The following is a 26,418-nucleotide window of genomic DNA, read 5'->3' as shown; positions in this document are numbered from 1 at the left end:
CAGGTAGAACAATTTAAAGCCCAAATACAATACTTGAAAATACTTATCCTGGATTTTCTGAGAGGTGTATAGTGTACCCAAAAGCAACAGAGCAAGTGAATATGAGTAAACAATCTGTATCTAATTTATCCATTGTGTTCATTATAAGAATAGCTGTCAGCTGGGACTCGGTTCATCACACATAGGCATTTCAGCAGCCTTTTTACACTAACTTCTAAACTTGTAGACAAAGTATGAAACTTAAAACTTCCTGCCCCCCCTGATGTTTTTTTCCATTTGAAGGAGCCCAACTGGTGTTATATTTCTAATTTTTGTCTACTCCAAGGATATAAACAAATCTGGAGAGAAAAAACTGGATATGCTTACTGTTTTTACCTCTCAACTTGTCAGAACTCAGGGAAGACACAGAAGTGCTTCCAAGCGTCACTCAACAAAACATTTTCTTAAAGAAGGTGAGAAACATAAACTTTACCCCTTTTAACAAAGGATCATTAGCACTGATCTTCATGAAAATGAAATTTCCGAAAATGACTACAAAATTGCATTATATAAACATAATAACTATAAAGAATAAAATTCCAATTGATGGATTCACTTTGCTGTTCTTTGACAAAATGTAACTTACAGGCTTAAGACTGTAAATTTCAAATAATGCTATTAATGAAACTAACAACTCAAACAATACATGTACAGAAGTCAACTGAAAAAAACGCCAGAAGCCTAGGTCTATAAGGAAAAGCTCATAAAAACACCTAGTCTTATGGTTTAACCTATACTACAATCCCACCTGCATTTTATAGTAAAGAAACACAGGCTTCGGGAGTTTAATTATTTGGGGAAGGCCTTATGGTACATTTAGAAAAATCTGAAGACAAGCTTCAGTTTGAATCCTGGCTCTGACACTTACTAGCTTACAAGCTACTTAAAATTTTTGAGATTTTTTCCCCCCATATGTAAAACAGATAATTAAGACTCCATTGCTGGGTTATTATAAAACAGAGTAACAACATATATAAAATACATTCAATATTTCCTAAATAGTAGGAATTCAGCAAATGTACCTGGAGGGGGAAAGGGCAACCCACTTCAGTATTCTTGCCTGGAAAATCCCATGGACAGAGGAGCCTGGTTGGCTATATAGTCCACAGGTTGCAAAAATGAGTTAGACGTGACTGGGTCACTGAGCATGCATGCGCTGTACAATGTAGGCATCATCATCATCATTACTAACTTGCCTAGAATCACACAGCTATATCTAGTTCCAAAAACTTGTTTCCTTCTTTAAAAATGCTTAATAAAATTTTATACAGAGTATAAAAATTGGAAAATACATAGAAAAAGATAAAGAAGAAAATTAAAAGATCACTATTACCCTTAAACCCTGTAATAATTACTGTTAACACATTGGCATATTTTCCTTCTGTATGTACAGAGCCTTCTTTTAAGTCCAGAACTGGATCATGATGTAAAAATAAAGGTGAAATTCTTTCTTTTGCACTTAATTTTTATCATGAGCATTTCCTCATTTGATGAACACATAATTTTGATATGAAACATAGATAATTGGGCTTCCCAAGTGGTACTAGTGCTAAAGAACCCACCTGCCAATGCAGAAGACATAAGACACACAAGTTCAATGCCTGGGTTGGGAAGATTCTCTGAAGAAGGGCATAGCAACCCACTCCAGTATTCTTGCCTGGAGAATCCCATGGACGAAGGAGCGTGACAGGCTACAGTCCATAGGGTCGCAAAGAATTGGACATGACTGAAGTGACTGAGCATGCATGCACATAGATAATAAATTAGTCCTTTCTCTATTGTTTTATATTCAGCTCAGTTGCTAAGTCGGGTCTGACTGTTTGTGACCCCAGAGACTGCAGCACGCCAGCCTCCCTGTCCATCACCAACTCCTGGACTTTACTCAAACTCATGTCCACCAACTCGGTGATGCCATTCAACCATCTCATCCTCTGTTGTCTCCTTCTCCTGCCCTCAATCTTTCCCCGCATAGGGTCTTTTCAAATCAGTCAGCTCTTCGCATCAGGTGGCCAAAGTATTGGAGTTTCAGCATCAGTCCTTCCAATGAATATTCAGGACTGATCTCCTTTAGAATGGACTGGTTGGATCACCTTGCAGTCCAAGGGACTCTCAAGAGTCTTCTCCAACACCACAGTTCAAAAGCATCGATTCTTTGGCCTTCATCCTTCTTTATAGTCCAACTCTCACATCCATACATGACTACTAGGAAAACCATAGCTTTGACTAGATGGACCTTTGTTGGTAAAGTAATGTCTCTACCTTTTAATTTGCTAAGTTGGTTCTAACTTCACTAGTATGGATAAGCTTATGTACACCTTTGAAGCTATGTTCTTACCCCCCACAAGAGGTCTTAAGCCATGTGGCAGTATCTGTTTTCTCAGCAAAGTCCCTACTATTATTATACATATTGACATTCAAGTCTTGGTTTGTATCTGGAAGATCTGTTTATACTTTACATATCTTTAGCTATTGACACTGAATCTTAGCATTAAGTACATTCCATTGCCATAGCAACAAAATAAAGGTTAAGGGCTTCCCTTAACTGTCTGTCTACTGCAAGCCAGAGACCCAGACTGAGACTGGAAATTCTTCAACAGCAGAGACAAGAACCTGAATCCTATGTATTTGACTTAACGTTTTTGAATTCACTTTATATTCCATATATCTTAGTGAAGTAATGAAAGACAGAGGACTATAACAACCTTTAATACCTAAAAAAGACATGAAAAATTCATATTTGAGCCACCAACGTTTCCCTGTATCCTGAAGAAATAGCAACAGGATAACCCTAAGTGCTTCAGTGACACTTTTTCAAATTGAAAAGTTAGGCAGGATTTAAAACATGATATGACAGTAGGGCACAATATTTGAACTGAAATATCTACAGTGTATGACTTCCACAGCAATACGATCCAAGTCTTGCTGGGCTTGAGAGAAAGAGGGCAAGGTACCTCTGTGGGATCTAACTGCTCCAATTAAGGTAGTTAGTAAGCATCGGCTACACAAAAACACTAGAACCTACAAAATACTCAAAAATTGAATCGGGACCAAGTACCCTCCATTCTGGTTTACAAGGAGGAATAGGTATCGACCATTCTTGCTAAGTCACTTCAGTCATGTCCGACTCTGTGCGACCCCATAGACGGCAGCCCACCAGGCTCCCCCGTCCCTGGGATTCTCTAGGCAAGAACACTGGAGTGGGTTGCCATTTCCTTCTCCAATGCGGGAAAGTGAAAAGTGAAGTTTCTCAGTTGTGTCCGACTCTTAGCGACCCCATGGACTGCAGCCTATCAGGCTCCTCCGCCCATGGGATTTTCTAGGCAAGAGTACTGGAGTGGGGTGCCACTGCCTTCTTCGATCAACCATTCTCGGAGAATATTAAAGAATCTACAGTATAAAGTTATAAATCATGATGCAGAGTCATCTAAAAGCAAGCTCCATATCCAAATATAATAATGACTGTTAGGAAACTCCACTTTCAATGACAGTGATGTAAAAATTCATATGCTTTCAGTTCAGTTCAGTCGCTCAGTCATGTCCAGTTCTTTGCGACCCCATGAACCACAGCACGCCAGGCCTCCCTGTCCATCACCAACTCCCGGAGTCTAGCCAAACCCATGTCCATCGAGTCGGTGATGCCATCCAACCATCTCATCCTCTGTCGTCCCCTTCTCCACCTGCCCTCAATATTTCCCAGCATCAGGGTCTTTTCCAATGAGTCAACTCTTCACATCAGGTGGCCAAAGTATTGGAGTTTCAGCTTCAGCATCGTTCCTTCCAATGAACACCCAGGACCCATCTCCTTTAGAATGGACTGGTTGGATCTCCTTGCAGTCCAAGGGACTCTCAAGAGTCTTCTCCAACACCACAGTTCAAAAGCATCCATTCTTCGGTGCTCAGCTTTATTTATAGTCCAATTCCCACATCCATATGGAATCTACATGACCACTGGAAAAACCATAGCCTTGACTAGATGGACCTTTGTTGGCAAAGTAATGTCTCTGCTTTTTAGTATGCTGTCTAGGTTGGTCTTAACTTTCCTTCCAAGAAGTAAGCGTCTTTTAATTTCATGGCTGCAGTCTCCATCTGCAGTGATTTTGGAGCCCGGAAAAATAAAGTCTGACACTCTTTCCACTGTTTCCCCATCTATTTGCCATGAGGTGATGGGACTGGATGCCATGATCTTAGTTTTTTGAATGTTGAGCTTTAAGCCAACTTTTCACTCTCCTCTTTCACTTTCATCAAGAGGCTCTTCCGTTTGTCTTCACTTTCTGCCATCAGGGTAGTGTCATCTGCATATCTGAAGTTATTGATATTTCTCCCGGCAATCCTGATTCCAGCTTGTGCTTCCTCCAGCCCAGTGTTTCTCATGATGTACTCTGCATATAAGTTAAATAAGCAGGGTGACAATATACAGCCTTGACGTACTCCTTTTCCTATTTGGAACCAGTCTGTTGTTCCATGTCCAGTTCTAACTGTTGGTTTACAGAGGATTAAAAAATGCTCATTTCTCAAAAGAATATATAGACTTAGGAACGACATATGCTAGGGAAGCATGCTGCAATAAAAATCAGTCAAAAAGTAATTTCAAGTCAAAATAAAAGGCACAGAACATATTTTTAGAAAAGGGAGGAGCAGAAAAATAAGAGCTGGAAGTCAATGGTCTGTAGCCTATTCTAGAAGCACATGATTGTCAAGCACACTTCTCAGAGCATAAGCAAAATAAGCACATAATATAATAAATTCATGCAACCAACATTTATTGAGCATCAACCACGTCCCAAGCGTGTAAGGGAAATACAGCAGGAACAAAATAAAATATTTTTATTCCCATGGGAATATTTTATTCCCACTCCCAGTATTTTATTCCCCATTCCCATGGAGTTTACACTCTGTATTCAATAGTGTAAGGTGTTATTGAAAAAATAGTAATAAAGCCCGGAAGAGGATAGAACTGGGGGATGTAGTAATTTTTCATAGGATGATTAGGGAGGGTGACTTTTAAGATGAAATAGTGAGCCACGTGTTATCTAGGGACAAGAGTATTCCAGGCAGAGGCAACAAGTGAGTGAAAAGAAACATGCCCTGTGTGTTCAAGGAACAGAGAGGAGACCTGTGTGGTGCACAGTGAAGAAGAAAGTGGTAGGATATGAAGTCAGGAGATATAATGGGGGCAGGCACACTGTCTAGGGTCTTGAAGGGTCATCATAAACCCTTAGGCTTTTATTTTGGATGAAAAGGGAAGGCACTAGAGGGTTTGGGGGAAAGGAATGAAATGACCTGACTTGCTTTAACAAGATCACCCTAGCTGACTGTCTAAGAAGACTAATGGGGGTGGTGCCAAGGTTAGAAGCAGGGAGACTATCCAGAAAGCGGCTGCAATAATCCAAGTAAAAGATGATGACAGCTTGGACTGGAGAGTTAGCAGCAAAGGTAGTGAATACTCAGACTCTGGATTTATTCTAAAAGTAAGAAGAGACAGAATTTGCTGACAGATTGGAAGTACAGATGAGAGAGAAGGAAAAGACAAGAATGACTTCAGGGTTCTTGGTTTGAACACCAGGAAGAAAGGGGTTATTACTGAGAGGAAGACTGCAAGCAGTGAGGTGACTGGAAAGGAAGGAGATCTGCCTATATTTGAATGGTACACTCAAGAAACCTATTAATACCAGGCAGGCAAAAGGATACATAAGTCTGAAGCTGAGGAGAGAGGTCTGGACTGGAGCTACCATTTAGAAACTGACAATATACAAGTTGTACTTCTTTTTGTATAAACAATTTAACATTAAAATATAAGCCCGCTGATGCTTTCCACACATTTTTCCAATTTTAAAATGCTGAGATTTCCTTCCTATCTATTCTATTCAATTATAAGTTACTTAAATAAGTTACACTACAATTCAGTTCAGTCGCTCAGTCGTGTCTGACTCTTTGCGACCCCATGAATCGCAGCACACCAGGCCTCCCTGTCCATCACCAACTTCCGCAGTTCACTCAGACCCATGTCCATCAAGTCAGTGATGCCATCCAGCCATCTCATCCTCTGTCGTCCCCTTCTCCTCCTGCCCCCAATCCCTCCCAGCATCAGAGTCTTTTCCAATGAGTCAACTCTTTGCATGAGGTGGCCAAAGTATTGGAGTTTCAGCTTTAGCATCATTCCTTCCAAAGAAATCCCAGGGCTGATCTCCTTCAGAATGGACTGGTTGGATCTCCTTGCAGTCCAAGGGACTCTCAAGAGTCTTCTCCAACACCACAGTTCAAATCAATTCTTCAATGCTCAGCTTTCTTCACAGTCCAACTCTCACATCCATACATGACCATTGGAAAAATCATAGCCTTCACTAGACGGACTTTTGCTGGCAAAGTAATGTCTCTGCTTTTCAATATGCTATCTAGGTTGGTCATAACTTTCCTTCCAAGGAGTAAGCATCTTTTAATTTCATGGCTGCAGTCACTATCTGTAGTGATTTTGGAGCCCCCAAAAATGAAGTCTGACACTGTTTCCACTGTTTCCCATGAAGTGATGGGACCAGATGCCATGATCTTCGTTTTCTGAATGTTTTAAGCCAACTTTTTCACTCTCTTCTTTCACTTTAATCAAGAGGCTCTTCAGTTCCTCCTCACTTTCTGCCACAAGGGTGGTGTCATCTGCATATCTGAGGTTACTGATATTTCTCCTGGCAATCTTGATTCCAGCTTGTGCTTCTTCCAGCCCAGCGTTTCTCATAATGTACTCTGCATATAAGTCAAATAAGCAGGGTGACAGTATACAGCCTTGACGGACTCCTTTTCCTATTTGGAACCAGTCTGTTGTTCCATGTCCGGTTCTAACTGTTGCTTTCTGACCTCCATATAGGTTTCTCAAGAGGCAGGTCAGGTGATCTGGTGTTCCCATTTCTTTCATTCCAATCCCAAAGAAAGGCAATGCCAAAGAATGCTCAAACTACCGCACAACTGCACTCATCTCACACGCTAGTAAAGTAATGCTCAAAATTCTCCAAGCCAGGCTTCAGCAATATGTGAACCGTGAACTTCCTGATGTTCAAGCTGGTTTTAGAAAAGGCAGAGGAACCAGAGATCAAATTGCCAACATCCGCTGGATCATCAAAAAAGCAAGAGAGTTCCAGAAAAATATCTATTTCTGCTTTATTGACTATACCAAAGCCTTGGACTGTGTGGATCGCAACAAACTGTGGAAAATAAATGCATTAAATAGGATACAAAAATGAGACGCCTAAAGTCCAATTAAGGAAAAGTAGTGTAAACAAACGACACCAAGGAGTAAAGAGTGTGAATAAGGAAAAGGCAGGTGGTGAGAGGCATCATGGAGACAGTTTAGCTACACGTTACATTAAACAGGTCACTGATTTGTGACTGCCACTGCCTGGATTTAAGGGCAGGAAATTCCATCTGGAGAGGTCGCTTTAAAATGATACTCTAGGTAGCAGGGGAATGAGAGACATTCCTGTGTAAATGGATTGGAACCATTTTTTTCTCGCTCCTATCCATCCTGTACCTGACTGCTAATCTTACATATGTACAATTCTGTTTACCTTCTTTTATGAAATAAGATTGGAATTATGGCTAATTTCATTCATTTTAAGCTATTTTATTGTAGACTTTCTTTAGTTTTGGGAGAACTGCTTTTAGATCACTGTGATACACACACATTTATATCCTGAATTTTTAAAACTTAGCATCATAACAAAAAGTTATGGAATTTTAAATACTGCATTAAAATCTAAATTGTAGCAAAATTTTTCATTCATTTTATTATCTCCCCTGTCAGGGCTCCTCATCTAAAGAACTCTGAACACAGAAAATGATTTTCAATGAGGAACTGTTTTTTAAAATTCTCCCAATGCTTGTATACAAATAGTACCATCCCAGAAGCATGAGAGAAATAAGTTAATTCATTACAATAGATGTCAGAGACACCAGCAGCACCTGGGAACGTGCTGGAAGTGTGAACTCTCAGGTTCTTCCCTGGACTTACTAAATCAGAAACTTTGGGGGTGGGGCCCAGCAATCTGCACTCAAGCTCTCCCAGTGACTGATACATGCTAAACTTTGAACATTAAGGCTCAATTCTCTCAAGGAATGCCTGTTGAAAAAGGCTACTAGACCATAAAATCTTGAACATAGAAACCTTATTATGTTTCACTTTTGACTGCCTTATGTAACTAGCATTTAATCCACATTCAGAATTTTGGAATGGTTAAATGAAAAAATCAGAGGTACACCTCTCTCCAAGTTTCCTTGCTTTTTTACATTCTATGATACCAAGTTACCAGCCCAACCTTTACCCTTCCTTTCTAGTCCTCACTATTCTATAGAACAGGCAATGTCTTTCCAATCAGAATATTATATTTGAACTTTTAAAGTAATTCTGTGAATGCTGCGTCGTCACATTTCACAGCAAGAAAATTCCTTCAGAAGATTATTTCTCCAAAGGCATCAATTTACGGACGAGAAAAATAAATGTGTGGAGAAATCACATGACAAGCACATCCTTAGACACTAAAAGATAAAATTATTACCTTCAATTAACTTTATCTGGCCTGATTTAAAATAGCTAGTATATTAGATTTAAATAAAGAAAGGTGTTAGAAAGATTGAAAGAATCATCTTTATACCTGGTTTCTGGAAATAAAAATAAATATAACACCAAAATCCATCACTTTATTTATTGGCAACAGAGTGTGCCCTTTTCTCATTCTTTCATCTATACATTAACTATGGGGGGAAAAGATCCCTAACATTAATAAGAATGCTATTCAGCTACCTAGTGAAATGGCATGCAATGCTTGCCCTCCGCAGGGCACCCAAAGCTGGTGCTCTGGGACAACCCAGAGGGATGAGGTGGGAAGGGAGGCGGGAGGGGGACCCAGGACGGGGGGACACATGTATACTTGTGGCCGATTCATGCTGATGTATGGCAAAAGCCATCACAATATTGTAAAGTAAATACCCTCCAATTAAAACAAATTAACTTATTTTAAAAAATACTAAGTTTCCCAGAAAGGAATCTCAAGACTTTACAGTAACTGTTTCATTCAGGTAATGTGGTAATTTTTCTGACCAACATTTATCCTCCTGGTTATACTCCATCGAGCACAGAGGCTGCCTAGAGAAAGGAGCTCCTCTGATACTCTGTATCCCAAATTGAAAGCAATTTTAATTGTACTCTCATCTTATTTCACAAGGATTCAGAAATTTATAAGCAACATACTGATAATTAAATAAGGAAGGGGATATAGTGTACTGAAGACAGCCTGGTATATGAACTTTGGAGTCACAGAGATCTTTAGGATTTGAGAGAGAGGGGGAGAGAGAGAGAGAGAGAGAGAGAGGGAGAGAGAGAGTGAGTGTGTGTTCGAAGATCTATTCAAGTGTTTTTATTTTAAGTTTTTTAAAATTGTAGTTGATTTATGACACTTAATTTCAGGTGTATTCAATATTTTTGCAGATTGTATTCCATTATAGGTTACTATAAGATAATAGATGTAATTCCCAGTGCTATACACAGTAAATCTTCCCTGCTAATCCTATTTTTCACATGCATGCAAGGTAAGTTGCTTCAGTTGTGCCTGACTCTTTATGACCCTATCCACTGCAGCCAACCAGGCTCCTCTGTCCATGGGATTCTCCAGGCAAGAATACTAGAGTGGGTTGCCATTTCCTCCTCCAGGGGATCTTCCTGAACCAGGATCGAACCCACATCTCTTACATTGGCAGGTGTGTTCTTTACCACTAGCGCCACCTGGAAGATCCCCTATTTTTACACGGTGGTTTTTATCTGTCAATGCCATACCACTGATTTATCCCTCCCCACCTCCGCTTCCCCCTCTGGCAACCATAAGTTTGTTTTCTGTATCTGTGAGTCTGTTTGTCTTTTGCATATAACTTATTTATATTATGTTTTAGATTCCACATATGAATGATGTCATATAATATTTGTCTTTCTCTGTTTAACTTATTTCACTAAGCATATCCTCTAGGTCCATGCATGTTGGCAATATTATATTTTTATGTCTGAGCAACATTCCATTGTATGTATATATGTATACATATAGAGATATATCCAAACTACACCTTAAGCCATTTGTCTGTTGATGGCACCTGAGCTTGCTTCCGTGTCTTAGCTATTATAAATACTGCTGCTATGAACACCGGGGTGCATGTATCTTTTCAAATTAGTGTTTTTGTTTTTTTTCTGGATATATCCCCAGGAGTGGAATTGCTGGATCATATGATAGTCCTACTTATAGTTTTTTGAGGAACAGGGATTCCCTTTTCTCCACATCGTATCCAACATTTGTCATTTGTAGACTTTTTCAAGATAAGCCATTCCAAGCAGTGTGATTTGCATTTCTCAAATAGTTGGCAATGCTGAGCATCTTTTCATACACCTGTTGGCCATCTGTGTGTCTTTATAAAAATATCTACTCAAGTCTTCTGCCCACTTTCTGATCAGATTGTTTGTTGTTTGACTATAAGTACAGGGCTTTACTTCTGGGCTCTTATGTTCCATTAATCTGTGTGTTTTTGTGCTAGGATCATTCTGCTTTGATTACTGTAGCTATACAGTGTAGACTGAAATCTGGGAGGGTCTTAGCTCCAACTTTGTTCTTTCTTCTCAGGATTACTTTGGCAATTCTGGGTCGTTTGCAGTTCCATATAAGTGTTAGGATTATTTATTCTAGTTCTCTATGGATTCAAGTTTTAATTCTTATCTGTACTTATCGTTTGACAGAATAGAAGCCATAATGTTAGCATACTGCCTCATACTGTTGATTATCAAGTCTTTAGTTATTTTAAAATACAGAATTCTTGAAAATAGAAACTATGTTTAATAGTATTTCTGTATTCTCCTACATTATATTCAATTAGGTGTTCAATAAACATTTACTGAACTAATATGGGACAGATTTTAATATATCAGATGAATGTCCTACCTAATAGGTGCCCTTGCTTCCAGATTTCAGCCCCCAAAGCATCCCCTTAAGCCAACTAGCTTAAGACAGATCTGCTTTTGTCCAATTCCACTTAAAAACCTTCCAAGGCTTCTAGCCCTTAAGCTGTTAAAGAAAAGTTCCTGCTAATACCAGAATCGATCTCACCATAATCTATCTCTATCAGACCTACCTCTAGACTACTCAAGCTACAGCAATGCTCTTGCCATGCCCCTATAAACTCCTCCTCAGCAGGCTAACTTCTACTGGTCATCCAGGTCTCAGTTTAGAAGCCATTTTCTCTATCAAGGTCCCTGATCATGGTTCTCCAAGCCTCCACTACCAATTAGGTGTCCTGCCTCCCTAACCTGATAATACACTCCACCCACCATCTAATACTATAATAAAGTGCTTAACCTGCTTCCCTAATTAAGTGGTAAACTTGAGGACAGGATCACACATTCAGTTTTACACCCACCGTTAAGTTCTGGCACATTTATTGAGCATAGTGATAAAGTCCTGTGTTCTCAACAACAGTTTCCAATTTGAAAATACCATCATGCTTATTTCCCTGTTTACTTATAAATAACTGGGGACAAAAACAGCTGGCTGACTGATAGATTAAAGAAAAAGATTCTGGGGCCTTATTCTGCCCACATTTACTATGACACAGAAAGCAAAATCAGCATTAATTTTTTTCAAAGAACAGAAAAACTATTTCATGAGTACTTATTACTAATGGGGGACCTGTTTTGTCTTGGTCCCAACCCCAGAGGTTACAGTCATCAAACTGGATTTGATCCTAAAAGCAGCAGAGCCACGGTTGATGGAAGAAGAAACAGAAGCTGCTGCTCAAACTGGAATGCCATCCTGGGACCGAAAGGTGACAAGCACCTGTTATGGACGACTGAAAAGAATGGCAAGTGAGTCTGTATCCCTGACAGGCCAATGGAACCACCACTGGAACCAGCCCTAGGCTTCCCTCTAACTTCTCTTACAGTGGCCCTCCATATCCATGGATAAGAAACCAGCATACATGGTGGGCTGATTGTAAGGGACTTAAAACATCCGCAGATTTCTGCCTGGGGCCCTGGAAGTAATCCCTGCAGATACAGAAGGATGGCTGTACTTAAGGAAAAGGCCCATCCCCCGGTTTGTTTCTACCACTCTCTTTCTGATTTCTAGAGCAACTGAAGATGATTTCTGATCGACAGGAAAGACAATACAAGATCAGAAGAAAATTCAGAAAAAATTTGTATACTCAGAACAGTATAGAGATATTCTCAAGACTAGAATACTGGAAGCCACAGGGGAAAAGATAGACATAAATGATAATGTGAAAGACCAAAAGAAAATGTGTGGCCAGTGATTCCATAAACTAAGACAAAAAACAGAAGACAGACTGACAAAACATACTGGCAAACAAAGCTAAAGGATTATATCCAGATGTATCAAAGGCAACCAACAACTCAATAAGGAAAAAAATCCAACAGGAAAAAATAAGTAAAGCTATGAATAAGCAATTCAAAGACCTGAAAAATCAAAAGGACCAACAAATATATGAAAAGATGTTCAGCTTCACAAGTAGTTAGGAAAATGGAGAATTAAGCACCTTAAGAAACTTTTTAAAACTGATTTTATATTCAAAGAAAAATATCAGTGATAGTGAGTTTCTGAGGTAAATAGTTACTCTCAGATTGAAATGATGGCAGTAAGAACTGTGACAACGTTTCTGGAAAATAATCTGGCATTATTTGTCAAAATTACGCAGTATACATTATGTACAAGATACTTGTCACAATATTGTTTGTAATAGAAGACTAGAGACAACACAGATGTCCAAAATGAAAACAGATATGGCTTCAGATATCTACTACTACAAAACTAACCACTTCAAGCTTGCTGCCTCTAAGCAACGTCATTTCTCACAACTCTATAGGTTGGCTGGGCCATCTCTTTGCTTTTTTCACCTCTGGTTCCTCTGCAGGTGCATTCAGCTCAACCGTCAGCGAGGTTAGTACGTCCAAGATAGCTGGTTGGTGGTGACTGGAGTGTCTTGGTTCTCCCACCCTGCTGTAAGCTAGACCGGCTTCCTTACATGGCAGCTGTGGGAAAGCATTCTTTGAAGTCTTCTTAAAGACTAAATCCCACTGTGGCGGATTCATTTTGATATTTGGCAAATCTAATACAGTTATGTTAAGTTTAAAAATAAAATAAAATTTAAAAAAAAAAAAAAAAAAAAAAGGGGAAAAAAAAAAAAAAAAAAAGGACTAAACCCCAGAACACATCATATCCATCATATTAATTGGCCAAAGCAAATCATAAGGCTAACCAATATTCAAGAGGTGGAGAAATAGATAGGAGAAGCAGCAAGGCCTTGTATCAAAGAGGAATACATATCAGTATGGGAGAACTTTATGGTCATGAATCATTCTATCACCGGTAGGTAGGGGTATGTGTGTGTGTACTACATACATACACACTATGTTCATAAATCTGTAGTTCTATAACAGTAATATTATATAGGTATATATTTCATCACATATATGTATGTTTGTAAATCTTGGAAATATGCTTATAAATTAACTAATGAAATATTGAGCTATGTAAAGTAGTCAGTACGCTGGCCAAGAACGCAGAGCACTGAGGGCATGTCAGGAAGGCCAACACAGGTGTGTCCCGGAGGTGAGGATAACAGGGTGTTGTATGCAGACAGGGTGCTGTGGGCCCAGTGAGGGCCTGTGGATCCACAGGCCAATAGGCTCAGCAGTCAACGATGCAGGGTGTGGTAGGGAGAGATATACGGAGATGATGGTCTGCATGACGGAGAGAATGGAAACAAAACAACTGGACAAATGATGACTATAATGAGGTTAATGTGAAGCCAAGCTTCTTACCACCAGAGAAGGCATTATAAACATGGAAAGGGCAAAGATTAAAAGAACCCTGGGATACCAGATTGGAATTAGAAGTATACAAACAAACTCCTGGTTTTATAACATATGTACACAGGTATAGAAATAATGATGGATGTATATGAGTGTATTATATATATATACACATGTATATAAACCATACTCACACATTTCCTAGTTCCTATAAGCAATGACACCCCAGTGGCAATGAGCAAACTAAGTCTCTAAACTTTTGTTTTTAAAAACCATCTTCTACATGAACAAAAATACCAAATAAGGCTCCTTGGAGAAATGGCTGATTCCAGGGCTAGGCCAGGCAAAGTACAGTACGAATCAGGAACAAACAGCATGTGCCAGAAGTGCACAATGAATGAGACAGCGCATGATAAGTTGGCATGGGAGCCAGCTTGAAAGGGCGCCCACTGGCTAAACCAGGGACAACTGAGACAGCAAAATAAAGAATAAGTAACAAATCACAGCACACTCAAATCAAAACCCATGAGTCCTTACTGATTTAATAAACTCATAAACAGAGGAGAAAGCAAAGTTCTACCTTAAAATACCAACTAATACATGTAAAAGGACTAACAGAAACAGAAAAATATACAAGCAATTAATTCAGGTGGGAGTCATCACTGATACCCACACCAAGGCTAGTGAGTAGAGGTTTGAAGAGAGTCAAGATGTGTAATTTTGGAATACCTCTTCACACATACACTGATCAAATGCAAAAGGACACCAATATGATCAAGGTGTTTATCACCAGCAGCAGTGCGATTTGACATCATATGCCTGCGGATGCAAGGCACCGGGAATGGCACAGCCCCACTTCAGTGGTATTCCTGCCAGGCATGTCAGACTTGATTGGAGTCACGAGGAAATAGCACATGGGCCTAGGTTAAGGGTCATCCTAAAGAACGGAGGGTCTGTACTTCCTAAAACTGTCAAAGACATGAAAGACAGGGGGAAAAGGAAGCTGAACAAGTCTGTAAAAACATGACAACTAAATACAACGTGTATTCATGGATACGATCCTAGACCAGAAAAGAAACAGATATTGTTGGGAGAGTCAATGAAATATGAATAGATTGGTAGGGTTGTTGTATCAATGCCTATTTTCTGATTTGTAGGGTTACATAAGACAATGCTTTGTTTTTGAGAAACAGACACTGTAGTATTTATGGGCGATGGAACACCATGTCTATAGCTTGCTCTAAAAGTTTCAAAAAAAAAAAGACTTATTATGGGTATATATGTATGCATTTATACACACATACACAAACATGTATGTAACATACATATAAAGAAATAGAACAGGCAGTGGAAGAAATACAGTAAAATATTAACAATGGTGAAATCCGAATGAAGGAGATATAGGAGTTCTTTGTACTGTTCTGACATCTTTTCTGTTAAATCTGAAATGATTTCAAAATACTTTTTTTTTAATGTTATTATCAATATGTGATACAGAACATCTGGTGTTACAGCAAATGATAAGCAGCTATTGTCTGAAGCTAGGAGACAGAATGAAAACGCTGCCTTAATATGTATATTTACATACTTTCCTTTCCAATACCCAGAGGGGAAACATGAATAGGAGGGCAATGTTTTTATGCATTTGGCATAAAGGCATCTCAATGTCTTTGCTTTTGATTTGTATTTATTTTGGCTGGGCTGGGTCTTCGTTGCTGTGCGGGTTTTTTAGTTGCAGCGAGTGGGGGCTGTTCTCTAGCTGTGGGATGCGGGCTTCTCACTGCAGCGGCTTCTTTTATTGTGGAGCTCGGGCTTGGTTGCCTGTGGCATGTGGGATCTTCCTGGACCAGGGACTGAACCCATGTCCCCTGCATTAACAGGCAGACTCTTAACCACTGAACCACCAGGAAAGTCACATTTCAGGGTTTTTAAGTGAACTTTCTTATCTTCTCATGGATTTTAAATAGGCGTTTTGAAGTTCCTTAATAAAAGGAATTCTGACTTTATTCATCTGTGTGGTCCCAGTACCTAACACATTAATGATTTTGTCAGTTATATCTTGAATACAAATTCTACCCCCAGTATTATTCCGATCAGAAAATACAGTGATCTAAGTACCAAGAATTCTACCACACTGAATTCTATGTCAAGCTAAAATATATACATATATATTAGACTGATGTTTGAAAAACATCAAGGATTATCTTTCTTAGGAACTTGGAAGATTATATGCTCTACATTCCTAAAAACAAGAATATATAATCAGAAGCAAAAGGCCTTAGTCTAAAGAATGGCTAACTGTTGACAGTTTGGGTTTAAAAAAAAAAAAAAAAAAGGGAAAAAAACCCACAAAACCCCAAAAAACAGAATACAAATGAAACTTGGTCTAAAGACCTGACACTGGTTGATCATCTTTTAAAAAGTCTAAGAGGGTCTGAAAAATAATTAGATTGAACTATATCAAAGTGCTGATAAAGCATATATCCTTCCAATAGATGAGTTAAGATCATTTCTAAATCAGAAGGAATACATTTTCATTGCAGAAACCAAAACTCTTCAAGGCATCAAAGAACTGTTAAAATTAAACTCAAAATGTTTAAAAGCTGAATAGATTTTATATTGCTCAATACTCTCTCCTTCATGGAGAATACAAATATTTTTAGTACATTTTCTAGGCTCTTGGTCCCCCTGATTAACTAGAAAAAAAAAAAAAGTTACATATGCCTGAAAATCTATGTTACAGGTAAGCATACAGAACTTCAGAGTGTCTTTTCAAAGGTTTAAACAACTGAAAACTACATTTTGATACTATACAATTCATCTGTTCCAGTAAATAAAAGATACTAATACCTTATGAAATTAGAATCTTTCATTCAAAGTATTATTAACCTGTCCTGACCAAGGGGTAAAAGACTTATACACTGAGAACTATAAAACATTAATAAAGGAAACTGTAGATGAGTCAAAGAAATAGAAAGATATACCATGCTCTTGGATTGGAAGAATTAATATTGTTAAAATGGCCATACCACCCAAAGCAATCTACAGGTTTAATGTGATCCTTATTAAATTACCCATGACATTTTCCACAGAACTAAAATGTGTAAATCCTAAAATTCATACAGAACCATGAAATTCGGCCCAGAATTGCCAAAGCAATCCTGAAGAAAAAGAACAAAGCAAGAGGCATCACCCTCTCAAGCTTCCAACAATACAACAAAGCTACAGTAATCAAAACAGCATGGTACTGGCACAAAAACAGACATATGGATTAATGGAACAGAACAAAGAGCCCAGAAATAAACCCACACATCTACAGTCATTAATCTTCGACAAAAGAGGCAAGAATATACAATGAGAAAAAGACAACTCTTCAACAAGTGATGTTATGGAAAGATGGACAGCCACATGTAAAAAGAACACATCCTCTCATCATACGCAAAAATAAATTCAAAATGGCTTAAAGACTTAAACATTAGACATGACACCATAAAACTCCTAGAAGAGAACATAGGCAAAATATTCTGACATAAATCATATCAATGTCTTCTTTGGTTAGCCTCCAAAGGCAAAAGAAATTAAAAACAAAAATAAACAAATGGAACCCAATTAAACTTGCAAGTTTTTGCAAAGTAAAGGAAACCATAAAAAAAGAAAATAATGAAAAGACAACCTACAGAATAGGAGAAAATATTTGCAAAATGATGCAACTGACAAGGGCTTAATTTTCAAAAACTACAAATAGCTCTTACAAGTCAAAAACAAAACAAACAGCCCAATCCAAAACTGGGCAGAAGATCTAAATAGACATTTCTCCAAAGAAGAAATACAGATGGTCAACAGGCACACAAAAAGATGCTCAACACCTCTAATTATTAGGGAAATACAAATCAGAACTACAATGAGTTACCACCTCACACCAGTAAGAATGGCCATCACTAAAAAGTCTACAAATAACAAATGCTATAGAAGGTGTGGAGAAAGGGAACCCTCCTACACTACTGGTAGGAATGTAAGTTGTTGCAGCCACTGTGGAAAATATACGGAGGTTCCTTAGAAAACTAAAAACAGAATTACCATATGGATCCAGCAATCCCACTCTTGGGCATATATCTGGACAAATCTATAATTCAAAAAGATACATGTACCACCTCCATGTTCAAAGCAGCGCAATTTACAACAGCCAAGACACGGAAGCAATCTAAATGTCCACTGATGGATGAATAAAGATGTGGTACATATACACAATGGAATGCTACTCAGCTATATAAAAAAAGAATGAAAAAATGCCATTTGCAGCAATATGATTCAACTGTGGAAAATTCTAAAGAGATGGGAATACCAGAACACCTGATCTGCCTCTTGAGAAATCTGTATGCAGGTCAGGAAGCAACAGTTAGAACTGGACATGGAACAACAGACTGGTTCCAAATAGGAAAAGGAGTACGTCAAGGCTGTATATTGTCACCCTGCTTATTTAACTTACATGCAGAGTACATCATGAGAAACGCTGGACTGGAAGAAGCACAAGCTGGAATCAAGATGGCCAGGAGAAATATCAATAACCTCAGATATGCAGATGACACCACTCTTATGGCAGAAAGTGAAGAGGAACACAAAAGCCTCTTGATGAAAGTGAAAGTGGAGAGTGAAAAAGTTGGCTTAAAGCTTAACATTCAGAAAACGAAGATCATGGCATCCGGTCCCACCACTTCATGGGAAATAGATGGGGAAACAGTGGAAACAGTGTCAGACTTTATTTTTGGGGGCTCCAAAATCACTGCAGATGGTGACTGCAGCCATGAAATTAAAAGACGCTTACTCCTTGGAAGGAAAGTTATGACCAACCTAGATAGCATATTCAAAAGCAGAGACATTACTTTGCCAACAAAGGTTCGTCTAGTCAAGGCTATGGTTTTTCCTGTGGTCATGTATGGATGTGAGAGTTGGACTGTGAAGAAAGCTGAGCGTCGAAGAATTGATGCTTTTGAACTGTGGTGTTGGAGAAGACTCTTGAGAGTCCCTGGGACTGCAAGGAGATCTAACCTGTCCATTCTGAAGGAGATCAGCCCTGGGATTTTTTTGGAAGGAATGATGCTAAAGCTGAAACTCCAGTCCTTTGGCCACCTCATGCAAAGAGTTGACTCATTGGAAAAGACTCTGATGCTGGGAGGGATTGGGGGCAGGAGGAGAAGGGGACGACAGAGGATAAGATGGCTGGATGGCATCACTGACTCGATGGACGTGAGTCTGAGTGAACTCCGGGAGTTGGTGATGGACAGGGAGGCCTGGTGTGCTGCGATTCATGGGGTCGCGAAGAGTAGGACGCGACTGATCTGATCTGATGCAACTAGAGATTATCATACTAAGTGAAGTAAACAAGAAAGAAAGACAAATACCACACGGTATCACTCGTATGTGGAATTCAAAATATGACACAAATGAACCTATCTATGAAACAGAAACACAAAGAGAAGAGACTGGTGGTTGCCATGGGGAGGGGACTGGCAGAGGAATGTAGCAGGAGGCTGGGGTTAGCAGATATAAGTTTTTATCTAAATAGGTAAGAAGCAAGATCCTACTGTACATCACAGAGAACTACATTCAATATTCTATGATAAACCATAATGGAAAAGAGTATTTTTAAAAGAATGTATATATATCTATAACTGAATCAAATGGTTATACAGCAGTAATTAACACGTTGTAAATCAACTTTACTTCAACTTTAAAAATTGTTTTACCTACAGAAAAAAAATTAAACAGTTATAACTATATAACAAGTTTATACATAACTATCTAACAAGGACTTCCCTTGTGGCTCAGCTGGTAAAGAATCTGCCTGCAATGCAGGAGACATGGGTTCGATCCCTGGAGAAGGGAAAAGCTACCCACTCCAGTATTCTGGCCTGGAGAATTTCATGGGCTATAGTCCATGGGGTCGCAAAGAGTCGGACATCACTAAGCAACTTTCACTTTCAACTATATTACAAGTCTTTTTCCTTAATGGGAAATCTTAATGTCAAATCTTTTCTAGCGTATAACAAATAAAACAATATTCAGCATTACTATAAACCAGAATCTGTGTGGTTTTTAAATGGAGATAAAATACTTCTTAGGAAAGTAATAAGAATCAAATGAAATAATGTAATAACTAAATACATGGTGGTCAATGTGAATTAAACATTCAATAAATGGCCTTTACTGTGTTAATTCTCATAGAAAGGAAGTCAAACAATCCTGAAATATGGTCAAGTGACTTAAAAACGTATTAGAGATGTCTGTAAAGGTATATGGATAAAATCACAGTCAAATATACAGAAAGGCAAATTCAATAAGGAAAGGAATCTTAATTTACTTATCCTTGGAGTCCCCGAATCTAACACACAGCCTGGTACACAGAGTAGGCATTTAATAAAGGTTACTGAAATGAAGTGAATATGAAAGTTAGTTATCTGAAAAAAAAAACACACAAAAAAAACAGGTAATCTGAGGTTGTCTGAAAAATAAAGAATCTCCAAATTACCAATACTATTGTCTGAGGAAATCACACTTCAAGAAAGAAAACAAAATACCTACGCATTTTAAGACCATGCACAGAAACTCCTCTCAGACTGGTCTTTTTAATAATGATGAAGTCACTCTCAAATCTGTTTTGGCAAATGTGTCATATATAAAGTTCAATATTAGAAATATTTTAAAATTTCATCTAATTAACTGTGCATCCCCAAATGGGGAAAAGTACCCAAAACACTGAGGAATCTTTCCTAACTTCCATTGGAGGAGAATCAGATAAATTTAAATCTTGGTTCTTCCATCTATTTATATATGAAAATTAGTTTAAGCTTTTACCTACAAGTAAGTTGTAAATACACATATTTCACTTTCACAAGTTCAAATGCACACCCCAGAGAAGGAAACAAAAAAACCCCAACTCTCTCAAAAGTGGGTAGTGCTCCCATTATAGGAGTATAAAAGAGTAGCAAACAAAATTTCTCTCCCATGTCTCAGCAGCCACCTGTTACAGCCCACACTTATGGCACAGGCAGCATGGTTCGGGAACACTTTCATATTGAAAACTCAAAATTCCCAGTGCAATGGATGAGGGAAAAAGCATAATGTGGAGATACAGCCCTATCTTCTCCACTCTAAGTCCAGAGGTAATAGAGGTCAATACAGTTTTTTTTTTAAAGATTTTCTTCAAGTTATTTCCCATTTTACTAAACGTAAAAACCACACCCTTAGTAATACATTTGACTCTGTGCGGTGCTTGGCTTCTGAAACATGCCAGCAAAGTACATTTCCAGAGAGACAGCTGGAGCTACATCTCTTAAGCCTACTTCAAACTAAAATCTGTGAACAGTGTGCAGTTATAAATCAAATAATAGCCTCAAATCAACTGCTGGGAGGTTTTGAAAACAAACAAACAAAAAAAATCACTCTTAAATACATTTACCTTTCTGAACAAAATGATAATGTTTTCAGGAAAACACACACACACACACACACCCCTCCCCCCAAAGCTACCAGTCTACATAAGAGAATAATTTAAAGAAGAGTAACAGAGAGCCTGCAATACACAGAGGAAAATCATTCTTAAATTATCTTTTGCTTTCTTCAATGCCTTGAAAAGTATAAACTACATGAAGGCACCCAAGTCACCAGACACTGACAGCGTTACAGTTATTCTTAAGGGTAATTTCTGGAAAGTTCTGCAGTGGCAATTTAAAAAAAGCAAACCAAATTTTAACGAAGAAAAAAATGCTTAGTTCAAAATCTGGAAATACACGTTGATGGTTTTTACGGTGAATTTTTTTTTTTCTTTAAACTAAGAAACAGGAAGGTGACAGGCACAATGGTGAGTAACATCTGTAGGTGGCTGAGCCAAACCAAATTCAAAAAGATCTCTGTGGAATTAAGGATTTCAAATAATATCTTGACAAATATAATATGACATGATCAAAAATCACTTTAGCTACTTTTTTCCTTTACTAAGAAAGCAAAACCTTCCAGTACAAAGGTTTTCACATCACACACACTGTAAGAATTAAATGTAAATCCAAAACACTAAAATTATCAAAAGGTAACCAAAACACATTTGAAAATATGAGACTTCCGTTTTTCATACGGATTTCTCAGACCTACTAGTAAATCTCCCCTGGAATGGGTCTTCATTTCAATACAAGACTGTTCAATATGCCACTTCGTGTGAATACAGCTTGTGAGACTAATTCTCCAAACCTCCTCCGGAGATGCTTAATTACAGCTCTAATTCCAATTTCCTGCGACTCAAACAGTCACACACAGAAAACAGCTTATATACACAGGAGAGGAGAGGAATGGAGGTCCAGGGGAGCGGCCCGATTTTGTGTAGTGGCAGAAAGCTGCAAAAATAAAGGTTCACTGGAGCTATTATCCCCACCCATCACAGCCCTCCAGAACGCTTTCATCCATCCACCCGCTCCAGACTCTCGAGCTCTCCAGAACGGACGAACCCGTGGCTTTCCACGTCTCAGAGGATGGGCGGGGGAGGCTGTGAGGTCCGGGGTACACACAGAAATAGAGGGAGGGCACAGATCCTTTGAGGACGGAGGGACAAGGAGATGCATCCAGATGAGGAGGCTGGGACGCGCCACGGAGACACCGAGGCTTGCAAATTCGCTGACAGAAAAGCTCACAGGAGGCAGACAGAGGATGTTGCCTGTTCAGAGACGGGAACAGACAATCCTCCAGAAGAGAAGGGAGACGGCATCTGTACGAGTCCCGGGAGGGCGTGAACTAGGTAGCGCTGAACTCGGAGCTCAAAATGGGTAGAAACCGCCTCAAAAAGACCCGCACGGCGAGGCTGAGACTTACGGTTACTTCCCGGGCTGAGGGTAAGGGTCGGGTGGACCCTGCAGCTCTGCAGCTCTGCCACCGCCGTGGCGCCCCTGTCTCTCTCGCCGAGCCGGTGACCTCAGGTACTCTCTGCGCCCCACCCACCCGGGGGGACGCCTCTTCTCGGCGTGCGCCCCCTCCTCGCTGGCCCGGACGCGCCCGCCTGGCAGAGACTGCTGGGGCCGAGAGTGCGCACTGGAGGCCCGTGGGGACGCAGCGAGAGCTGGAGGCGCCCGCGGCGAGGCTCAGACTGGGCGGGCGCCCCCCATCCCTCTCCGGCCGCCGCGCCGCCTTATTCGGGGGAGGGGAAGAGGGGGCGGTGGCTCTCGCCTCCGCCTCGCGGTCAAGTCCGGCTCAGGCTCCAGCCTGGAGCGCGCGCGCGCGCAGCCCGGGCCGTCCTCCTCCCCTCCCCCGCCTCCGGCTCAGCTGCTGGCGCGCCCGCAGCCGCCACCACCCGGTCCCCGAGCCGCTCGCCACCAGCCCCAGACAGCCGGCACCCCAAGCGAGAAGCGGCAGGAACGGCAGCACCTCAGCCGCTGCCCCGGAAGCTCTTCCCCGCCAACCGGGAGGCTTCAAGGGGTGTGAACCCGGAAGCGATTTCCTCGCCCCGGTAGCAGCGGGATGGAACGCTAAGGCCTTTGAAGACCTGGAATCCCCTAATTTAGAAAGCAGGTGAAGTGTGTATGGCGCAGAGCTCAGAGGCGAGCAGAGGCTAATAAAGAGCCGGTGGACAAGAGGCTCTCCGATCCCAGAGACCGGATCTCTCGAGTTGCCGGGTGTGGGTCGCGGCCGCACACGCCGGGCGGCTTCAACTGGCGACCGAGTGTTTTCCTGTCACAGGAAGTTGGGCCTGGCCGCTGGGAAAGCGAAGGGAAGGCGGAATGAGAAAGCTGTGAAGGGCCCCCGCCCCCGCCCCCAGGTGACTGTCCCACCCTCTGAGTTGAATGTAGCGGCCCGGGAGGCACTCGGCCCCCAAGCACGGGTGAGACGTGGAGGAGGACGGTCCAGACTCCAACGAGAGAGACGGAGAGGTAGGAGGCCGAACTGTCTCCATCTAGGCAAGGACTTCATTTCTTATAAGTAGTTACAGAGACGCCAAAGACTTTTTGGGTGGCATCTCTTTGTGCAAAGAGGCGTGCCCGCCCTTTTCTGGTAATGGACGCTGATGGGTGGTGGTGGCCGAGGAAAAACCTCCTAGGAAGTTTTTATTTTTGTCACTTCAGGAAAAGCGATTGACAGCAGCTCGCCCCTCCTCTCTGTCCTCTGCATCATTTAAGGCTTTTGGCTGTCTTTCTTTGCTTGTTTCTCCGTGGTGTTTTTAGCTTCACCAGAAATTTTTCATCTAGCTGACCTGACTCCGGATTTCACCTCCATTCCCATCTCACGCATGGAGAGGTTTTTTAACTTCAGTCTGCTTGCCAATGCTTCCTTCACCATCATGTCTTTTAACTGTTTTGATGTCCTTATTTATTTGGGGGAAAATGTCAAAAGCTCGAAAATGTTTTCATAACAATAGAAAATCAAATATTTTATGGTCTTTTCGACTTAATCCCATGTTAGTGTATTGGTTATTTTCCCCTTAGAACTGGGTTGTGGAACCACAGTAGGACTTGATATAAAGTATATTTGGATATACTACGGATGAAATCAGGCTCCCCCAAATAACTTCTTCAAAGATACCTAATATTCACTGTAGGAATTCATTAGTTCCTTCTCTGTTAGTCAGATTTAGTATAATTGCCTTCAAAAGTTATTTGAAGATTATTAAATATCTTACAGAATAGAATGTGACTTAACAGAAAGAAAGAACTTGAAAATTACTGATGATGCTTTTTCATATTACCTAATGTTTGGTAGAACTGGTTGAAAGGACAGGAACAGAGCAAACTAGAAATAGCACCAATGACTGTTTTCTATTCTGCTTTATTATTATTTCCTCTCTTTTTATTACTGTAAGCCAATTTGAGTGGCAAAAGGATGAAATTTTTAATGGTCAGCCTATCCTTGGAGGGAAATTCTTACTGATATTTAGTTGCCATCTCTTGTCTCTAATACTATAATGCTTTAAAATATTAAATCGTTTAATGAGAGTAGAGAAGTGGCTAGTAACTTAGCTACTCCGCCTCGGTTTTTTTCTTCTGTAAAATGGAGATAATAACAATAATAACTACGTCATTAAGTTTGGGGAAGAATAAAATGAGTTAATGCATGTAAAGCCCTTAGCACAGTATCTAGGATGTAATAATCATTGTAAGTGGTGGTAATTATTCATATTATTTTAAAAAGTTGAGAAACTTTGCTTAAGGATGAAGGAGAGGGAATCAGGTACATCCTACAGAGCCCTAATGCTCCATTTTTTTGTTTTTAATTCATGAAGTACACTTTCTGATCATTGTTGCTAATTTATATTAGCATGTACTTTGCAAATTGGTAAATCATCTTGTCTGGAGTAGGAAATGACAACCCACTCCAGTATTCTTGTCTGGAGAAGCCCATGGACAAAGGAGCCTGGTAGGCTACAATCAATGGGGTCTCAAAGAGTCCGACAGGACTGAGCAGCTGCACACACAAATCATCTTGTCAGTTTTGACTTCTGGTAACTAAATTTACAATACCTATATTCATGTACTGAATCTTCTCTTTTTCTACACTGCAAAAATACTTTGAAAGTTTGTCCATCTTGGGGATTGTGTGGCGGTCCAGTGGTTAATTCAGATTGTGCATGCATTGCCTAGGTCCCATTTTCAGTCCCTGGTCAGGGGACTAACATACTGCAAGTCTTGTGGCATGGCCTAAATAAATTAATTAATTTCATTAAATTTGTCCATCTGTACTCTATGTAGTAAACGTTTCTTATTAGCAACATTATTGGCAGTTTGTTCAACAGGACCTGCCCCATGAGGACTAAATGGTGTCTGTTCACCCCATTTTTCACCCAGTCATAGAGATGAGAAATGCCCATATGTTTTCAAATGATGCCTGGTAGGTCTCAGGCCAAATGAGAACCTCTTCACTTATTTGTAAGGCATCATCCGGAGAAGGCGATGGCACCCCAGTCCAGTACTCTTGCCTGGAAAACCCCATGGACGGAGGAGCCTGGTGGGCTGCAGTCCATGGGGCCGCTAAGAGTCAGACACGACTGAGTGACTTCACTTTCACTTTTCACTTTCATACATTGGAGAAGGAAATGGCAACCCACTCCAGTGTTCTTGCCTGGAGAATCCCAGGGACGGGGGAGCCTGGTAGGCTGCCGTCTATGGGGTCGCACAGAGTCGAACACGACTGAAGTGACTTAGCAGCAGCAGCAGCATCATTAGTCAGGCAACATAGCATCACTTATACCTAAGCATTTTCCAAAACAGAATGATTGGTGAACAAAATGCCACATTCTTCCTATTCTTAGTCACTTGAACGCTTACCTAAAATTCAGTCTAAACACATTACAAACTAGTTATACAGTTTTCTGTTATTTTTAGCTCAAATTACTCTCTTTCAATCCTTTTGCATGTGATTCTGCCTTAGCAGTTTTGTCTTCATATATTAATAGCTTTTGTTCTTTTCCTAACTTAAGCCTTTGTTTTCTTCCTTCATGTCACTGGAAGTATGTATATTTCAAATATTCATTTTTTTTTATTGTATCACATTTGTTTATCTTTTAA

At 40.1% G+C, this 26,418-nt stretch overlaps 2 protein-coding genes across 7 annotated transcripts in view; one reads left to right on the top strand and one right to left on the bottom strand.

Annotated features, from left to right (window-relative positions):
- Positions 1-23,204, bottom strand: part of ANKIB1 (ankyrin repeat and IBR domain containing 1) — a 155,007-nt gene extending 131,803 nt beyond the window's left edge. For 4 of the 5 annotated variants that reach the window (XM_055589695.1, XM_055589694.1, XM_055589693.1 and 1 more), the window contains exon 1: positions 22,739-23,203. The gene's annotated coding sequence lies outside the window, so the exon portion shown is untranslated. Of the gene's footprint in view, positions 1-22,738 lie in introns of all 5 variants that reach the window. The other variant, XM_055589697.1, reaches the window with a different exon arrangement.
- Positions 23,205-23,401: 197 nt separating this feature from the next.
- The window catches only part of KRIT1 (KRIT1 ankyrin repeat containing), a 38,452-nt gene continuing 35,435 nt past the window's right edge, over positions 23,402-26,418 (top strand). Inside the window, exon 1 of one of the 2 annotated variants that reach the window (XM_055589700.1) lies at positions 23,402-23,678. The gene's annotated coding sequence lies outside the window, so the exon portion shown is untranslated. Of the gene's footprint in view, positions 23,791-26,418 lie in introns of both variants that reach the window. The other variant, XM_055589699.1, reaches the window with a different exon arrangement.

Source organism: Bubalus kerabau, chromosome 8 (assembly GCF_029407905.1).
Source record: "Bubalus kerabau isolate K-KA32 ecotype Philippines breed swamp buffalo chromosome 8, PCC_UOA_SB_1v2, whole genome shotgun sequence".
In the NCBI taxonomy this organism is placed as follows: domain Eukaryota; kingdom Metazoa; phylum Chordata; class Mammalia; order Artiodactyla; family Bovidae; genus Bubalus; species Bubalus kerabau.
Note: the sequence above shows the minus strand (reverse complement) of the source record. Positions and strands in the feature narration are given on the sequence as shown.